This window comes from Pan troglodytes, chromosome 13, assembly GCF_028858775.2.
Source record: "Pan troglodytes isolate AG18354 chromosome 13, NHGRI_mPanTro3-v2.0_pri, whole genome shotgun sequence".
Classification (NCBI taxonomy): Eukaryota; Metazoa; Chordata; class Mammalia; order Primates; family Hominidae; genus Pan; species Pan troglodytes.
The window spans coordinates 123,907,990-123,927,624 of NC_072411.2; the positions used below are offsets into that span (position 1 = coordinate 123,907,990).

The window sequence follows — 19,635 nt, forward strand, 5'->3', positions numbered from 1 at the left end:
ATACATCAAGATGAAGGAAACAAAATTTCAAATCTGGAGAGCAACATAAATAAAAATTTGGGGCCCGGTGCAGTGGCTCACACCTGTAACCCCAGCACTTTGGGAGGCCGAGGCAGGTGGATCATAAAGTCAGGAGTTTGAGACCAGCCTGGCCAATATGGTGAAACCCAGTCTCTACTAAAAATACAAAAATTAGCCAGGTGCAGTGGAGCGTGCCTGTAATCCCAGCTACTCGGGAGGTTGAGGCAGAAGAATCACTTGAACCCAGGAGGCAGAGGTTGCAGTGAGCCAAGATTTGCCAGCACACTCCAGCCTGCATGACAGAGTGAGACTCCATCTCAAAATACAAATAAATACATAAACAAATAAAATAAAATAACAATAAAAATTTGGCAGGACACAGTAGGACTGGGGACAGAAAATTGGTTATGTGGATAGGCAGACTTTCGGACAAAAACTAGGTGTTATATGCAGAGGAGTAGACAATAAAATATGAGAAGTATCATGGTAGCAGATTGAAGGTCTTTGAAAACTTAACAGAAGAATTTGAACTTGATGGCACATGCAATAGTCATTGTAGGTTCTAGAAACAGAGGCCCATGTTGAAATCAGCATTGCAGTGCAAAAGGTTTGATGACCAATGAGGGATGGAGGAGAGGGCATCACTGAAGGTGACTCCAAGGCTGAAGGCAGGACTGTTATCACCTACAGAAAGAAGCCTTCCACAGGTTTTGGAAGGAGCACCTGTTTTTTTCCCCAGGAGAAGAGATTCCATTAGGCTTTCCCTAAAGAGAATCTGTAATGAAAAAAGAAACAAAACAAAAGCAAAAACTAGCTATCATTTTCTCGAAGTGAGGGGAAAATTAAATGGTATTTCTGAGAATAAGTCCTTTCAAATATGAAAAGTTATTCCTATGATGAAGTACTTGATTTAGTCAACTTTTTATTCATTATGACGGTGTCAGTATATATATAGAGAGAATAAAATCAATAGAGAGGAAAAACCTAGAGCTTCTTCTTTGTTGCTTTGTGTTCTCATAATACAAGCTCCTATCTCTCCACCTTGGTCTATGCTAATGTAGCCTTCTTTTATCCAGGTCTACCTCTTATACTGTCATCATTCCTGACTACTAATATGAAACCTTCTTCCACATAGTGTACTGAGAATCAAACAGATTTTCTCTTCTTTTTCAGTCATAACTCTCAGCTCTCCACTTTTCTACCAAGAAATCTTCCCCTCCATACTCAATCCCATCAGGACAAACCAGTTAAGTAGAAATGAAGCTGACATATAATCAGAGTCTTGCTGTGCTTTATCCCAATTCTTTTAGCTCTAAACCAAGGAAGCCATCTTGGTGAGACAAAAGGAGTGAGAACACAGTGCTTAGAACCCATGCTACTGTGGCTTCTCACGCAATGTAAAGCAGTGGGGAAATACTTTGGAAATAAACATAGCTTTATACCTACAACAGGCCATATTTAAGTATTTACATGCTTCTACTTATTATTTTTAATGTTATGCTGAAATTGCATGTCTATCATGTTGTTTAAACGATCTCATAGAAAGCCTTTTAAAGGAATATCTTGACTGCAGTGAGCTCTAATTTTTGTCTTTCAAATCAAATGAATGACTTTTCCAAATAGGAGAAGAAGAAGAGCAGGAGTGAATAGTATAAAGCAAGAGACTTGGGTTTGGCACAGAAATTAATTGTAAGAGAAGCTGGAAAGTACTTAAGATAATTCTGAGTTGCACTGATGATGCTCTCACCAGCATCTCTGGCCTGAACAACGGTCTCTGCTCTGATTTAGTCAAAGAGAAAACTGTCCCTCGATTTGTTGACAAAATCTAGCCTATAGACCTGGTTTGTTTCTTTCCTGTGCAAGTGTCATTAAGCTCAAATAGACCTAATCTTCAACTGCTGAATGCCAAGGTGCCAGCCATAGCAGAGAAGTTCAGAACATGAACTTTGGAGCGAGTTGGGAAGACAACTGATGTTTAAATTCTACCTCTGCCATTTACCAGGTTTGAGACCTTAATAAAGTCATTTAATATTCTGAATCTTGATTTTTCTGTAAAGTCAAAATAATAATTATTAATTGGTTATTGTGATAATTAAATAAGAATGTATTGACAGGGCTTAGCAAGCACCTGATAAAATATTTAGCACCTAATAAATATTTAGCACTGAATAAAATATTATTTGCTATGACCTCTCTATGAGCCTGAGGGACACCTTTATAATGATGAAGTACAAGCATCTTAAGTTTGTTCTGTAGAAAAAAGAACTTGTAATAGTTTCAAACAAAGCTTTTCTTATCAGCGTCCTTCTCTTGATTAAAAATGTCATTACCTTCTGAACAACTCAGGCTGGAAACTACTGGACTTTTTATTATTATGATGATTATTTTTCAAATCCCTTAACTCCCTCTTCCCCTAACCTAGCGAATCTTCCATCGCTGCTAGTTTTTTTCTTGAAAACAATGGTTTTCCAATTTTTTGTGGTTTATAGACTAATTTTAGAATATTGTGAAGCCAGGAAATAGTCTCCATAGAATAACGCACTCAGGTGTACAAAATTTTATAGACTATGTTTAGGCTAAACAGACCCTCCAAAGCCCACATAAGTACCTCCTAGGTGTCTAGGGAGGAAATTTTGAGAACCCCAGCTCTAAAATAGTTCTTCAAACTAGATGAGCCTTTTCATGTCTTTGACATCTACTATAGTTCCAAATCCTTTTCATCTCTTGCCTAAATTCAACTTGGTCTCTTTGATTCCAGCAAGTTCTTTCTCCTACCGAGAATCCACCCTTTTCCCAATGTCTTTTTCACCTAAAGTAACATTTTCTTCCTCAAATTCTTTGGAAATTTGTTGTTGATTAACACTGGTCCTCAAATGCTACCTTATATCATGAGATAGAGAGATTTTGAATGTAGACAAGAGATGGGTTCCAGAGACCTAGATACTTTTTAAAAACTTTGGAGATGATTCTGACCCTAGTAGGCCCAGACCACACTTTGAGAAACATTATCCCAAGATGATCTCTTCAAGCTAACTTTCTCGGTCATCATTTTGTTCAACTTAGCCTCTGTCCTTTCATAAACTGGGTATGTTTTGAACTTTGTTTTTATTTGCCCTTCAATTTAGAAAACTCTCTTCACTCTCACAATTTGGTTGAAAAACTTTCTTTTCTTACATTGAAAAAGAAATTTAGAGACAGGGTCTCACTGTATCACCGAGGCTGGAGTGCAGTGGCACCATCATAGCTCACTGCAGCCTCAAACTCCTGGGCTCAAGCCATCCTCTTGCTTCAGCCTCCTGGGTCACTGAGATTACAGATGTGAGCCATTGTGCCTGACCTCAAAACTACCTATTCTTTACCACTCAGTACAACCACTGACTCTTCTATGGATTCTTCCTTCACCAGCTGCCCTAATAAGAAGGCAATATACCTTCTTCTAATGTCCTACCATTGCCCTCTGCAAGCACTGCCACTATAGCACATAGCAGACTTTCCCTTGAATTACTTTTGCTTGTGTGCATGTCTGGCACCTCCACTAGATTGTACAGTCCTTGAAGGTAGATCAGATTCTACTTACTCCATATGTTGTAGATATTCCTAAAATGTTTGCTGAATTATAAAATTTGCTATCATTCACATATGTGCCACATTTTAAAATTATTTTGTCTGTCCTCAGAACAGCAGAACTCAAAGTTATGGTACAGAGGAGACTCGTGTGTTACAATGCAGGGCCATGCTATTGTGCTCGGGCCAGCTTGTACTGGCTCGGAAGAACTGTCTGTGTGCATTTCTTCCCAATTCTGAATTCAATGATGTCTTTTTGATAAGCTTGAAATCAGTCATAGTGATAATATTTACCCCACAGAAATCAACAAATGCTACAAATCAGGGTTTTTTCTTTTAAATATTTTTTTCTTTTTTTGAGAATGATTTACCAGCACAGCACTGCCAGTAACCAAAATAGTCATATAATTTCTGAGTGCCTTCATAGAATCCAATCTAATAAGAAAAACTCATTTAGCAATCTTGAAAGCCACCGTTTGCAAGTAAAAGAGCTACATATAAATCAAAGCCCTGGAACTTCACTGCTCAGAATGACATAGAGTAGAATATACCAAGGTACCAAGATGTAGGATTTTCCTTGATCTTCCATTTGTAAACTATGAGACATTAAGCAAATTGCTTGAATCTCTTGTAGGCTTTAGTGTTATCACCTTCACACTGAAAACATTAATGCCTTCCCCTATTTCAAAAACCTAATTTAAGAGTAAATGAGGGAAGCCATGTGTGCAGAAGCATTTTAAAAATTGCTATCAAAATATGTTCTTTCTGCCTCTGAGCTTCCAGATTCAGTTTTACAAAGGAGATTCCAGTCAATAAGACAGTGACAGTTCTTTATCCTCACTAATCAATCTAAATCTACGAACAGTTAGTGCATGCTTTAAATGCTGTATGTATCATCCATTTCCTTCCTCAAAAGGCAAACCTGCAGAAACATCAACCAGACTAGGCATTTTGCCTCTTCTCCTAGAAATGTTCCCTTTATTTGCACGGAATTCCCTTTTCCTTAAAATGGTAAACACTAGAACAATCTGATCTTTATCACAGATTTTAGTGAAATACAGACATACCATTTAACTATCCTCCCTGCTCTCCATAATATAAAAATAAATGGCATTGATTAGTGATTGACTTCAAAGTGAATAATTGAGCTTTAATGAGTTTATAAAAGGGATTGAAATCAAGGCAATAAATTAAAAGCAAAATAAAAGAGTAAACAAGAAAGGATGTTTTACAACTTGGTTCCATTACAGTCTATGCTAACCAGATTAAAAAGTAATTGCCATGTCAAGAAAAATTATAGTGGCCTCTGCAAAATGGAGGAGCAGTCGGCTCTCTTTGTGTGTGGGTGTAAAATGAAGAAAATAGAAAGTAAATAATTACAGAGAGGGAGGGAGAGGGCAAAATTTTTTCCTGGCAGTCATTACGCTTTTAATATCAGAGATTTCTTCATAGAAATAGACATTATCATCGACACATGCTAATGAGCTACCTGATTTAAACTAAAATCTTTAATGTCCTCCATTATCTTTGTATAAAGTGAAGTTTCCTGCTTTGTAAAGATATAAAGATATCTAATATCTTTTGTATAACATATCAGGAGTATATTTATGACTGCATGGTTTAATCATTTTAAATGTCCCTAAATTAATGACATTAAAAAGACATAATATTCTCAATATTTTCGGGGACCTTTTAAAAATAGGCTTTAAAAAAATAAAAAATTGATGACATTTAGACAAATGATCTAAAATAAGAAGCACTTGTGATTGGAGAACCAAAAGCCACCATAAAATAGGGAGATTACATAAAATAAATTGGATGTAGCTATCATCTCTATGAGCCCTGATAATATGTCACAGGGCACTTATGGAATTGAATGCAGCCCTCACAGACCCACAGCTCATTATCACTGAGAATTCATGGGCAGCTGGTGAGAAGCCTAAATAGTGGTAAAGGGCAGATGTAGCAGCAATTTTTAAAATAACTATCTCTAGAATCTTCACAGCCTGAGAATCCGCTCTAAGAAAACAACCAAAAAGATGCAAGCATCAAAATTCAAGATGGTATCTGTTGATAAATCTAATAAGCAAGATAATTGTGACTTAACATGTATACAGGGAACTGTGGTGGGTACAGTGTTGATGGCAGTGAATTGGAATTAACCAAATGTCCCCACAGACACATCTATCTATTGGGACTTCCAAGTTAGACTGGGAGCACTTGTACAGAATGCCTGGGAGAGTCGAGGTAGCCAAATGAGGAACCTGTTTTGAGATAATAGGAATGTTTTCCAGGAGTGTTAAGACCAGCCCTTCAGTAGTTGGAGTATCTTGACCTCTGTATTAGTCCATTTTCATGCTGCTGATAAAGACATACCCGAGACTGGGCAATTTACAAAAGAAAGAGGTTTAACGGACTTATGGTTCTACGTGTCTGGAGAGGCCTCACAATCATGGCAGAAGGCAAGGAGGAGCAAGTCATGTCTTACATGGATGGCAGCAGGCAAAGAGAGAGCTTGTGCAGGGAAACTCGCCTTTATCAAACCATTAGATCTTGTGAGGCTTATTCACTATCAAAAGAAAAGCACAGGAAACACCTGCCCCCATGATTCAATTACCTCCCACTGGGTCCCTCCCACAACATGTGGGAATTCAAGATGAGATTTGGGCAGGGACACAGCCAAAACATATCAACCTGTAACAAAGGCTTAGGTATCACAAATAAAGAGGAGAACAGACCTGTTTATACTTTCATCACACCCTAAGTGAGGACTAACACTGATTTTTATTGTGCATTTACTTTAAGAATCTGTAGTCCTGGCTAGATTGAGGTCAAAAAAATAAATAAGTAGATGTTCAGATAAATACACAATTGTATGTGAAAGATTATTTGAAAGATAATCACCCCCTTAAAGATTCATCATTCACTTAATACTATTGACAGTTAATATCCTTTGTACAAATTCTTTTTTGAGTTGGTCCGAGATGGAGATCATATGTTGATTAAACTCAGAAATTCAACTGTTACTCTAAGCTATGTGATAGAGATTGAGTAAAAAAAGTTTCTCTCCTTTATTTTCTAGTTTTCCTATTAAAAGAAAATCCTTAAATGCATTTAAGATGTTCCTCTCTTTACAGGACATAAACTCGTTCATAGCAGTGCTTTAAAAAAAAAATCCATGACCACAAAAGAAGAAGCACGATTCAAATTGATTTAAAAACTTGGAAAGAATTTTATCTCAAATGGAAGAATTGTTTTTTCATTTCCATAATGTTCTTGGTTTTAGTTGAATTATTTCAAGGAAGTTTGCTCAGGCAAGTTAGGTAAGTTGCGTGGAGCTATCACACGCTACAAAAATACAAAAACATACAGACTTCTTAATTTCACAAATATTACAAAACAAAACATTGATCAGAAAAACCTGAAAATTTAATTTAAAATGGGATGTGATACCACCAGGCAGAAAAAAAATTGCAAATGGTCTTTAGACATACTAAGATGCCCAAATTAATTAACGATAAAATAAAAGTAAAATAAAAATGCACTAGATATCATTTTTTCACATATCATGAAAATGAAAATCCAAACAGTTAATAGCATACTTAGTTGGAAAGTTGTGGGGAAACAGGAATACAGAGATATTTGACAATACCTTTTTAAAAATGGAAAGTGCATATACCTTATAGAGTGGATACTATAGCTAATGCTTAGACATGAGCAATAGAGATTTTCAAAGTAATTCATTGCATAATGGTTGTAAGGGCCAAAAAACTGAAACAATGTTAATGTCTACAAAGAGAGTACTGATAAAATAAATTATGGCAGGCTAGGCACAGTAGCTCACACCTTCAATCCCAGCACTTTGGGAGGCCAATGCAAGAGGATCACTTGAGCATAGGAGTTCAAGATCAGCCTGGGTAACATAGTTAGACCCCATCTCTACAAAAAAATAAAAAATAAAAATCATCTGGGCATGAGGGCACACGCCTGTGGTCCCAACTACTTAGGATGCTGAGGTGGGAGGATAGCTTGAGACTAGGAGGTCAAGGCTACAGTGAGCTGTGATTGCACCACTGTACTCCACTTTGGGTGATAGAGTTAAACCTTGTCTCAAAAAAAAATATGGCAGATCCGTATGATGACTACTATATAGCTGTGGAAAAGAGTGAAAAGAGTCAAAGAATATAATTGCTCTCCAAGATAAAGCAAAAAAACAAGGTGCAGAACAGTTTGTATAGTAAGATATATTTTGTGTACCAAAATAACCAAGAATAAAACTATGTATTTATATTTGCTTGAATATACCCAGAAACTCTGAAAAACTGCACAAACATTAAAAGCAGTAATTAAAAGCTGGGTGCAGTGGCTCACTCCTATAGTCCCAGCACTTTGGGAGGCCAAGGCGTGTGGATGGCATGAGATAAGGAATTCAAGACCAGCCTGGCCAACATGATGAAACCCAGTCTCTACTAAAAATACAGAAATTAGCTGGGCATGGTGGTGTGTGCCTGTATTCCCAGTTACTCGGGAGGTTGAGGCAAGAGAATAAGTTGAACCCAGGAGGGCGAGGTTGCAGTGAACTGAGATGGCCCCACTGCACTCCAGCTTGGGTGACAAAGTGAGACTCTGTCTCAAAATAATAATAATAATAATAATAATAATGATAATAATAGTAATTATCAGGACAGGCAGAAGATACAGGGTAGGTGAGCATACTTGACAGTTCTAGAAGAATATTTTAAATGACAGCCATAAATCACTTTGCTATTTTTCTATGATAATTGAAAGACAGTGACTCTAGGGAGTTTTGAATGAATATTGACTTCTTCTTAATTCTAAAGCTCTTGGGATTTGGTACATAGCTAAATTCAAACTTTAATTTGTTTCAAAGTATTTTTACGTCGACTTTCTATTACAGATTCTAAGATGCTCTAAAGAGCTAAATTTCAGTCCTATTTATTAGTCTTTCATGAAGTAAATGGGATGTTCTTTATAGACCCATTTACTATAGTATTATATATGATAGATACATGCCATTTTTGTAAGGGTGTGAAGAAGAGGCCATATTGAATTCCTGCAAATATAGAGTGTCTGCATCAGTTTGGGACTTTCTCCTGAGTCACATTTCCATTAGATGTCGCCTATATGTTACACATATGCTTACACTACAAAATAATCACCTTTTCAACTTCTGATAAAGCTTGATCTATCTCATGATGATCGTGTCTCAGTTTAAATTAGTTCCTACAATATATCTCCTCATAGCGCTACTTTCCTAACACTTGCACTTTTAAAGTTATTTCCGTAATGATTTGCTTAATGCAAATCTCTGACACCCAAATGTAAATACTATGGGGGCAGAGAATGTGTCTGTTTTTGTCTGTGCTGTGCTCTCTAGGCCTAACACAGTGTAAGTCAATCAATATGTGTAAAATTAGTGAAATTCTGTTCTAAATAAGCCCTATTTTAATTTTATTCTGATTTTAAATAAATCTATTATTTTAATCATTAGCTAGTATATAGTGCAGAGAGGACAGTAAAACAGAATAAGCTTCTGTTTCAGACATACCTGAGTTAGTCTTACTAACATTGACACTATCTAGTGTGTGCCCTTAGACAATGTCTTGGTTCATTCAAGCAGCCATAACAACAACAACAACAACAAACAAACAACAACAACAACAACAAAAACCCATAGACTAAGTGGTATATTAACAACAGAAATCTATTTCTCACAGTTCTGGAGGCTGGGAAGTCCAAAATCAAGGCACCAGATGATTTGATTTCTGGCAAGGACCTGTTTTCTGATTCACAAACAGCACCTTCTCACTATGTTGTCACAGAATGAAAGGGTTTAGCTAACTCTCTAGGGGCTCACTACGTCATCACTGTGTGGGAGGGTCTAGCTAACTCTCTGGGGACTCTTTTATAAGGGTGCTAATACAAATCATGGAGGCCTCACCCTCATGACTTATTCATCTCCCAGAGGTCCCACCTTTTAACACCATCATCTTGGAGTTAGGATTTCGACATATGAATTTTGGGGAGATACAAACATTCAAGCCATAGCAAACACTTTATTTGACTTTTCTAATCCTTGGCTGTTTTATCTATAAAATAGAAGAAAATATATTGTTTCTAATCCATAGGGTTATATTTTGTGGATTAAGTGAAATCAAGAATGCAAAGGACTTAACACAATATCTGGCTCAGGACAAGAACTCAGTAACAGCCAATTAGGCTTATTGTCATTGCCCCTGGGCTGCAGAGTTAGGCAGTTAGCTATGCCAACTTAGTAGCTATATCCTCTCTCCCAAACGTTGTCACTAAGTTCATGCTATTTATGACACAGCAAAATGACAAATTCCTTTTGCCTTTGACCCCTCACACAAATTATTAAAACCAAGAGTATTGAGTCTGTATGTACAAAGGGTTGACTGCCACTCTCCTAGCTTCACAGGGTTACCTAGTACTTGATTGGTGATTGTATGTTAAGATCTGTGATTCCAAATAAATATTTTGAGCATCTGGATGATAATTTTTTGTTGGGGGCAGGGGGAATCATTTCTCTACAAGGGATAGATTGCATGTATTTCCTTTAATAAAGTTTAATTCTAGTATTTCAGAAATAAATATTTGATATAATTCTCCATTAAAGTAAATAAAAATTGACTTATTTTACTATTAATATTTGCATTGGCTTTTTATAGAAAATCATAAGAAATGTCTCAATAGAACCCAGTCTTATGTTTTTGTGAGTCTGTGACTTTTGCACACATCTTCTTTTTATGATTTTTCAGAAAATCATAAAAAAGTGTCAATAAACACAGTCCTATGTTTTTGTGCATCTGTGAGTTTTCTTTTGCACACATTCTTGCTTACAAAGCAAGACCTAACCACAGCTGCTAATGCATTAAAGTAGTGGTTAAAATCAGAGACTGTGGATTCAGACTATTTAATCCCAGCTCTGCTACTCCCCACTTTCTAGCTGCATGGCCTTGAGCAAGTGTTTTTTAAAACCTCTCTGTGCCTCAGTTCCTTTATCTGTAAAGTTGAGCTAATAGGGAGCTCATCAGATTGTTGATGAAATGATGCAAAGCATTTAGAAGATGCTTGATGTAGAAATGCTATATGCAGGCTCCTACTATTTCATATGAGGAAAGTATTATTATCCTTCTTCTTTCTGTAGACCAGATAATGAAGCTAGGTTTACACATACCACAATTGCAATCAAGACCTAAACCCAGTTCTTTCAACTTCAAAGCTCAGATTTTTTTTTTTTTTTTTTTTTTTGGTTATCAATTGTTCCTCAGTTTAAGGCCTGCATTCTCAATAGGGCAAAAATTGAGGTTTTGGTAGAACCAAAAATTCTTATTTATTATTACAATGGTTTGTGGTCTTCCAGTGTGTCATTGTACCTAAACAAATATACAGCATATATGTGGTATTAAAATTTCATGGACAGGAGGTGATTAGGGGAAAAACATCTAAAAAGTCTGTTGAAGGGGCAGTCATGAAAACAGGTTGAGAAACGCTGCTCTAAGTATCGAATGAGGTCATCTGTATCAGAGTCTTCTCCCATGCCAACTGAAAACACAAATTTAAGTCCCACTCCTCGCAGGTCTACCACTCTTCCCCTCACCTCTGTTAGAATTTCTAGGGCTGGGGCCTGGGAGCCTGCATGAACACCAAAGTCCTCAGATGACTCTTACTCAGGTGTAACTTTGAGATCCCCTGGTCTGTTGGTGAGCTTCTGAACTCCATCAGCTCCCAACGACACACAGAACTGGGCTGTCCTTCTCACTGCCCCTGTTAGTTGCTCTTGCTCTTCCTCCAGCTGATGTCAGAGTGAGGGCCACACACATGGGAACATGATGAAACGACCATGGACTTTAACATTACCATTCAGTAAATGTGGAGGATTTCATCATCTTCAAAAGGGTAAAAGATGAGATACTGAGGAATGTGTAGCACCCCTGGAATAGCAGAGGAGAGAGGTAAACAATAACAATTGCTACTCTCATCTCCCCATTTGTTCTGCACCCAGCTCGAGCTAATTTTTTTTTTTTTTAAGACAGAGTCTCGCCCTGTTGCCCAGGCTGGAGTGTGGTGAGTGATCTCAGCTCACGGCAATCTCCACCTCCCAAGTAGTATCTGGGATTACAGTCATGTGCCACTGTGCCCGGCAAATGTTTATATTTTTTCATAGACACAGGGTTTTGCCATGTTGCTCGTGGATCTCGAACTTCTGACCTCAAGTGATCTGCTTGTCTCGGCCTCCCAAAGTGCTGGGATTACAGGCGTGAGCCACTGCACTCAGCCCTAAAACTGTTTTTATATCCACATTTCAAATTGTTTATTTGAAACTGTTTACGAAAGTTAAGTTCCGTGAGAAAGAATATGGCCTATTTAAAAGAGGAGCATGCATGTTGCAGTGCCAGGGAGTAAAACCTGGAGGAAACCAGCAAGCAATGACAAGGAGCTGGCTGTTTTCTCCCAGGGACAAGGTGATTTGGTGCAACTAGCCCAAGCTTGGGACCTGGGAGACCGGGTCTAAGTCATGGCTGTGCCGTAACTAGCTGGGGCTAGTTATGCTGGACCTCAGCTTCCTTATCTGTGAAAGGAAGGAATTGCACTAGAGAGTTTCTAAAGTCCCAAATCGATCTAAATTCTGTGTCCTTTCAAATTAATCATTAAAGGCTATAAGGCAAGTAAATTTCTGATGGAGAAAGGAAGATCAGAGCAATTAATCAAAGAGGGAGAAGTTATTCCTTTTAGCAAGCTACCAAATTATTTTGACTATTTGTCTTCTTTTGAGTTTTCCCAGATTCAGAGAACAGACGAATAGAGGATCGCAGAGGCCACTGGGGCAACGGAAAGAAAAAGCTATCCCTCTTAATCACTGAAAGCCAGGCGGGGCCCCAAGTGGGTAGCAAGGAGGTGGGACACAGTGTTGGCCAGAGGGCTGGAAGGGGTCCAGGTCCAATCATATTTCATGGCTGTGCATGTGCTGTAAACGTTTGGGTTTAGTTTTTCTCCATCCACTCTTGCTGAAGGGTTCAGAATGTTTATCTAGTGACTAAACCCGTTCTCAGCGTCCCTGAGGCAATTGCCTATGCTTAAAATTTATATATATATATGCATTTTCAGGCCTATGTGTTAGGAAAATCTTTGCTTCCCCTAGAGACCAGATGTATTTTTCCCCTTATATACAATGCAAAATTATATAACTGATTATTTTTTCTTCTAGGCCTTATCCACCAGGAAGATAGGAGCCATTATTACATCTGATATGGTTTGGCTGTGTCCCCACCCAAATCTCATCTTGAACTGTAGCTCCCATAATGCCCATATGTCATGGGAGGGACCTGATGAAAGATAATTGAATCATGACAGCAGTTACCTCCAAGCTGTTCTCGTGATAGTGAGTGAGTTCTTATGAGATCTAATGGCTTTATAAGGAGCTTTCCCCTACCCCTTCACTTTACACTTCTCCTTGCTGCTGCCATGTGCAGAAGGATGTGTTTGCTTTCCCTTCCATCATGATTGTAAGTTTCCTGAGGTCTCCCCAGCCATGCTGAACTGTGAATCAATTAAATCTCTTTCCTTTATAAATTACCTAGTCTCAGGTATGTCTTTATTAACAGCATGAGGATAGACTAATACAATTCCTAACTTCAATAATGTAGGACCCTAGGCCCTGCACATCTGCATTCTGATTCTACCCTCACAGTCCTCCCACCCTCCCCCGCCCCACCCTTCTTCTGTGGCTCTGTCCTGAGTCACACAGCACAGCCATCCTTCTATTTGCCAGCTGTAAAGAGCACATACAAGCTATTCACCTGTAACCACTTTCAGGTATTTGTTTGTCCTCTTGATTTTTCACATAACCCATTTTCCATAGCTGCATCTTCCTGCCACTTATAGCCACAATTGTCTACCCAATTCCGTTTCTTGCCCTTCTCTTTGGTTTTAGTGATCCTTAGTTTTCTCAGTGAAGGTTCACCACCCTCACTGGCCAGGTGGCAGTCAGCCCATGACCCCTTCCCAGAAGAGGTAGATGTGAAAATGTTTTAACTATATTGTCCCCAATAATGATTTTTATCTGCCTGAGCTTTCCCATTTTATAATAACTGTTCTTATGTGCCACCAAAAATGTTTGGTGAAATAAGATGAAAATTAAATAAACAGGATTTTAAAATATATGTTAATTTTTTCATGAAGGAAAATTTTGAACATATATAAAAGTAAAATCCTCATGTACCTAAATCCAGATTCAACAATTAGGAACTCACAGCCAATTTGTTTTATCTATACCCCGACCACTAAATGGCATTTCCCTACTCCATGTTATTTTTAAGTAAATCCCATTTATCATACAACTTAATTTGTAAATATTTCAGTACATACCTCTTTAGAAAAACTCTCTAAAAACAATATCATACACAGGCAGTTGTAGAAAAACTCTCTAAAAACAATTTCTTACACAGGCAGCTGAAAATTACTGGTTTGAAGGAAAATTATAAGTGAAGTTTTGGTTCAAGACTAACTAGTAATCCCAGAAGCATGAACAAGAACACTGATCTCTTCCAGAGAAAAAGAAAGTTTCAGGGTGAATTCCTTGCTCACAAAACTGGAGAATAATGGGATTATACTAAGCAGTGATTAATAACATTTGATTTTGTAACAAAGTAGAGAAAATGCATCTTACTCATCAGCATTGAAATTTTTCCTCAAGGCACAATGAGACACCATGACGCACCCACTAGAATGATTAACATTAAAGAAATTGACAATGCCAAGTGCTGACAAGGATATGTAACAATTAGACATCTCTTAGATTTCTGAAATGGATGTAAAATGGTACAAACTACTTTGCAAATCTATTTGGCAGTTTCTTATAAAGTTAAACATGGACCTACACTTCCAGATCAGCTTTTCCTCTCTAACCCAAACTTACAAACAACTTAAATGCCCATCAACTAGAAACTATCCATTCCTGGAATGTTACTCAGTAATTAAAGATCAGGAGCAAACCTCTGAGACATGTTGAGTAACCATGTGATTCTTACACCTAAATTTGCAAAATCATCAACTATATGCTGAAGATATTTGCAATCTACAGATGGTAAAATATCCCTCAATAAAAAATTATCTTCAAGAGAAAACTGGCTTTTCTGCAGAGACGCCCTGATGAAGTCTTAATGTAGAAAGTGAAGCCTTGCCCTTTGCTCTCAGTCCACTCCCTGCCCCATGTGAGACATTGGTGCCAGTGTGCCAAGGCTTAAGAAAGGAGAGCAAAATTGCTCCACTTAAAAAGTGAGCATCCTTGGGGGAGGCGGGGAGAGAGGGAAACAGAAGAGAAAAGAAGAGATGGAGCAAGAAGAGGGGGAGGGTTCATGGGCTGAAAATATCCCTTCCCAATACCTCTTAGAATGTTTAGTAAAATTAGATAAACAGAAAAAATATTGCTGTGGTTCTGTTACTGTTGGTGTAGAAACCATAGATGAGGCTAGGTTTCACTTAGAGGAAAATATAATGAGGAAGAAAAACAGCTCAAGAGGAAAGCGGGATCCTAGGGGCAGAGCAGAGCATGTGCAGAATTAATGCACGATTTTTTTTGTTTGTTTTTTGAAACAAGGTCTTGCTCTGTCGCCCAGGCTGGAGTGCAGTGGCATGATCATGGCTCACTACAGCCTCAACCTCTCAGCTTCAAGCAACTCTCCTGCCTCCGCCTCCTACGTAGTTGGGACAACAGGTGCACATCACCATGTTTGGCTAATTTTTGTATTTTTTGTGAAGATGGGGTTTTGCCATGGTGCCCAGGCTGTTCTCAAACTTCTGACCTAAAGTGATTTGCCCGCCTCAGCCTCCCAAAGTGCTGGGACCACAGGTATGAGTCACCATGCCCAGCCTAGTGTCGGGTTTTGGACTTTTATGGGCAGTGCAATTGCTGGGTCTAAGCAACTTGAGGTGGAACTCGAATAGCATGGAGGTTTCCCAGAAGAGACGTGGGTTAATGTAGAATGCTTACTTGCACCTCATGTTTCTCATTCCTTTGAATCACACTTTTCTGTGGTCTTAAACTAAGATCTTCAAGGGTTTTGCTCAATTATTTTAATAAAGAGGGTTTTTTTTTGTGGGAGTGAAGAATCATGATTGCTGAGGATTGTGCATACATTGTATTCTCTAAATTAATTCTCTGTTATAGCATCAAATATCTTAACCAAAGCTGAACTTCTCATAAGCAGGAAGCTTACACTAATTAAAAACTAAGTGCCTAGAAAAACCGGACATTTTCTATTAGCAACATAAATCAAAATCAATAAAGTAATACCATATAAACTGTGAAACACCCCATCTTTAGACTCTATGACCCGAATAAGCTTGAATGAAGAGGTAGATATTCAATAGAGTAAGTACCTAAGCAATAGTGAGGGAAGGGGCCTCCATAATTCATGGGGCCAAACCAACGTGGCTTTAACATGTGTCTTAACTTCATGTGAAGAGGATAGAATTTGAATTCCTTGTGATGTCTTTAAAATCACCTCCCTTTTATTTCTCCTGATCTCCTTTTATTTCTGGTTTCTTATAGTCTGATCTCATGAGACTGCCTGGCTTGGTTCTGAATCTCCCACTTGAAGGCATTTGCACTCATTTAATTAATTGACCCAGTGAGTGCTGCTCAAAAAACAGAGCGACTCTCTCTTTCCTATTAGATAATTGCATGGTGCCACAATGACATTGCGGAGTTCATCATTTGCAAGATTATATATTAAGGGATGGAAACTCACAGTGAATGGTAACATATACTCTTATAACCCACTTATCTTTATATCACTCAATCACTGGAAAACACAAAGAACTGCAAAAAAGAAAAAAAAAAGTCTTTTCATGACCGTTGTTGCCATTCTCTGACCCGTTGGTTAGTTCCTCCTATAAAGGAGTCATTTATGGCGGTGAGTCCAGGAACTGACTGGAGTTTTATGTCTGAGAGAGCCTCCTAAGCCTTTCATACTTGGATTTAGCATTACTAAAGGGCATATTAACATCAGTAAATCTTGGCCCCAGTGACTTCATGGCATCTCAATAAAACAGTGTAAAGGACTTTTTCAGAATGCAAGTAAAAACTTATCAGAAGCCATTAAAAGGAAATTCCACAGCCACCACTTTTTTTTATTATGTCTTAAGCTTTTTTCTTGGCATGTTAACCATGAACTCATTGAATGCATTTCAAATATTAGACAATTCTGTTCACACCAAAGAGTCTATTTTTACATAAAACTTAAACTGAAATCATCTTATGTTTAATAGAAACAGACGTGTATTTAAAACGAGAAGTGGTGGGAGCAGAAAACCTATAAAAATGGATTTTATTTTTATAGGACGTAGAAGTAGTAGAAAGTCATTTTTGAAGAAATTGCCTAATTGATGGGATTCTGGGTGATTTTATTCACTTCTTTACACTTATCTGAATTGTCCAATTTTCCTTCAATGAATATTTTACTTTCATAATAGGAAACATGTCTAATAGTGGACAAATCATTAAAGTTTGTTTAATGAGCACAGAGTTGAAGCAATGGAGGTTTACTGTATCAGTCAGATCTCTTGTTCTCTGGTTAGGGGGAAGCCTAATACAAAACTTTTTTTTTTTTTTTTTTTGAGACAGAGTCTCCCTCTGTCGCCCAGGCTGGAGTGGAGTGGCGCGATCTCGGCTCACTGCAACCTCTGCCTCCCAGGTTCAAGGTTCAAGTGATTCTCCTTCTTCAGCATCCCGAGTAATACAAAACATTTCTAAATTACTCAGATACCAGTCAGCTATGCAATCTCTTTAAGCCTCAGTTGTCTCATATGTAAAATGAGGAAAGTGAGAGTACCCACCTGATAGGTTTGTAAGGATTAAGTGATGCTGTATGAAAAGTATTTAGTACATGGCCTGGCACGTAATCAACATCCACTATAGCTCAGTTATTATTAGTCATTCCACCAAATAGGCTAAGCTAAAGTCTGTTTACTCTTCCCGCTTTTGGCTGAGAAAACTTTCTATCTTAGAGTCAGTTGAGAAATAGCTAATCTCCTTGCTACTTTTCTTAGGTCACACTATCCTTTGCTTAGAGTTGTATAAATCTGCTCTATATAAATACACACACACACACACACACACACACACACATATGCACACATACCAGATACTTCTGAATAGAAGTTCAGTGATTTCATGGTGGAAGTCCAAGCCTGGAAGGGGACTGTTGGAGGGATGAAACACAAGTGACTAACCAACAACCACCAAGGGAGGCTGGCTAAGCCATGTATGAACGGCAGCTGCCTCTGCACTGGGGATGGTCCTGAGGTCACTGCAAGTCAGCAAGACAGGCAATAAGGAGGAAAAGCCGATTTGAGGTGGATGAGAATTAGGACAAACCAGGACCCTCATCTTTAACCTCAGTGATGTGCATGACCTACAGAAAAGGCTGGAGCCCTTCGCCAGGGAGCTGCACACACATCTGGCCCCAAACTCGAAGAAGCTGCATAACTAGGAAGACAGGGCAGCTGCAAGCTCAGCTGCTGGCCTCAGCCAGCAAGCAGGACCACAAAGCAGCCACGTAGGCAAGCTCTCCAACAGCACCTGACACCTACGTCCACCTTCAGAGAGTGACAGCTGCCGCCTTATTTCCATCTTCCGAATTTTAGGCACATTTCTCTAATGGCCTGCCCTAACCCAGAACCATCCCGGAAAGGCAGATCTTGGATACGTGCCTCCCTTCTTGGATATGTGGTTCTAGATTTTAGCTAAGCTGACACTGTACAAAACCACTTGAGGTGGCCTTCTATTTAGGTCCAGGTCCTTGTGGGCACTGTGCTCATTCTGATCCAAGCTCAGCTGATTTCCAAACCTTTTGGCTCTGAATTTAATGGGAAGATAGAAGAGCGGCTTTTCTTCTTTTCAGGGGAATAACTTCAGACATACTGCAATCTACTTGAAATTTATCAGGTCTATCTGAAGTCTCTTAAAGTCTCAGCAGAGAAGTTAAATGTATAGAGGGCCTACTGAAGGGCAGCCAATTTTACTCATTCTCCTATATCAGTGCTTCTCAAACAGAATCACTTGGAAATGATTGCTGTCCTCCCCTGCCCCCTCAGCAGAGTTTCCGAGCTCTAGATCTGGAGCAAGGACCAATAATTTGCATTCCTAACAAGTCTTATGTGATGCAGATGCTGCTAGAAGAGCTGCTGCTCTGAATAATAGTTAAGAACCATGTCAGAATCACCTGGGGAACTTTCTAAAATTCAGGGAATGGTGCCCATGGCACATCATGGACTCAGTATCTTCATTTGGGGTGGAAGATGAATATTTTCTTTTTGAAAAAGTGTTACAAGTGATCGTGATTAGCACATCAATCTAAAACCTACAGTTTTATAAATTTCACGTACCTTATTTCCAGCATGTTAATAGATGTTATTGAAAAAAAGTGGTAGGGGCTGGAGTTGGGGGGCTTCTGTGATCAAATATGGTGTGAAAAACAGAATCCAATAATGTTAAGCTGGTTTCTATGCAGGACATATCTGTAAGTGATAGCAGATGCTGGTGTCAGGTATTGTACATGATGAATTAACCTAAACAGCAACCCTATAAAGAAAATACTATTATTCTTCTTCTTCTCGTTTTGCAGATGAGGACACTGAGGTATGGAGAGGTTAGTGACATGTCCCAGATGTAAGTGCAACTAAGGCCTAACAACAAGAGCCAAGTGATATGGTTTGGCTGTGTCTCCACCTGAATTTCATCTTGAATTGCAGCTCCCATAATGCCCACGTGTTGGGGGAAGGAGCCGGTGGGAGGTAATTGAATCATAGGGCAGTTACCGCCATGCTGTTCTTGTGATAGTGAGTTCTCACGAGATCTGATGGTTTTATAAGGGGTTTCCCCCCCTTTTGCTAATTCTTCTCCTTCCTGCTGCCATTTGAAGAAGCACATGTTTGCTTCCCTTTCTGCCGTGATTGTATGTTTTCTGAGGTCTGGCCATGCTGAACTGTAAGTCAATTAAACCT

General features: G+C 38.6%; 1 long non-coding RNA gene across 1 annotated transcript in view; it reads left to right on the forward strand.

The window, feature by feature from the left end:
• LOC104005391 (uncharacterized) overlaps positions 1–13,131 on the forward strand; it is a 62,809-nt gene extending 49,678 nt beyond the window's left edge. Inside the window, exon 3 of the long non-coding RNA XR_001716485.2 lies at positions 12,836–13,131. This is a non-coding gene — a long non-coding RNA (uncharacterized LOC104005391). The remainder of the gene's footprint in view (positions 1–12,835) is intronic.
• The last annotated feature ends 6,504 nt before the right edge of the window (positions 13,132–19,635 follow it).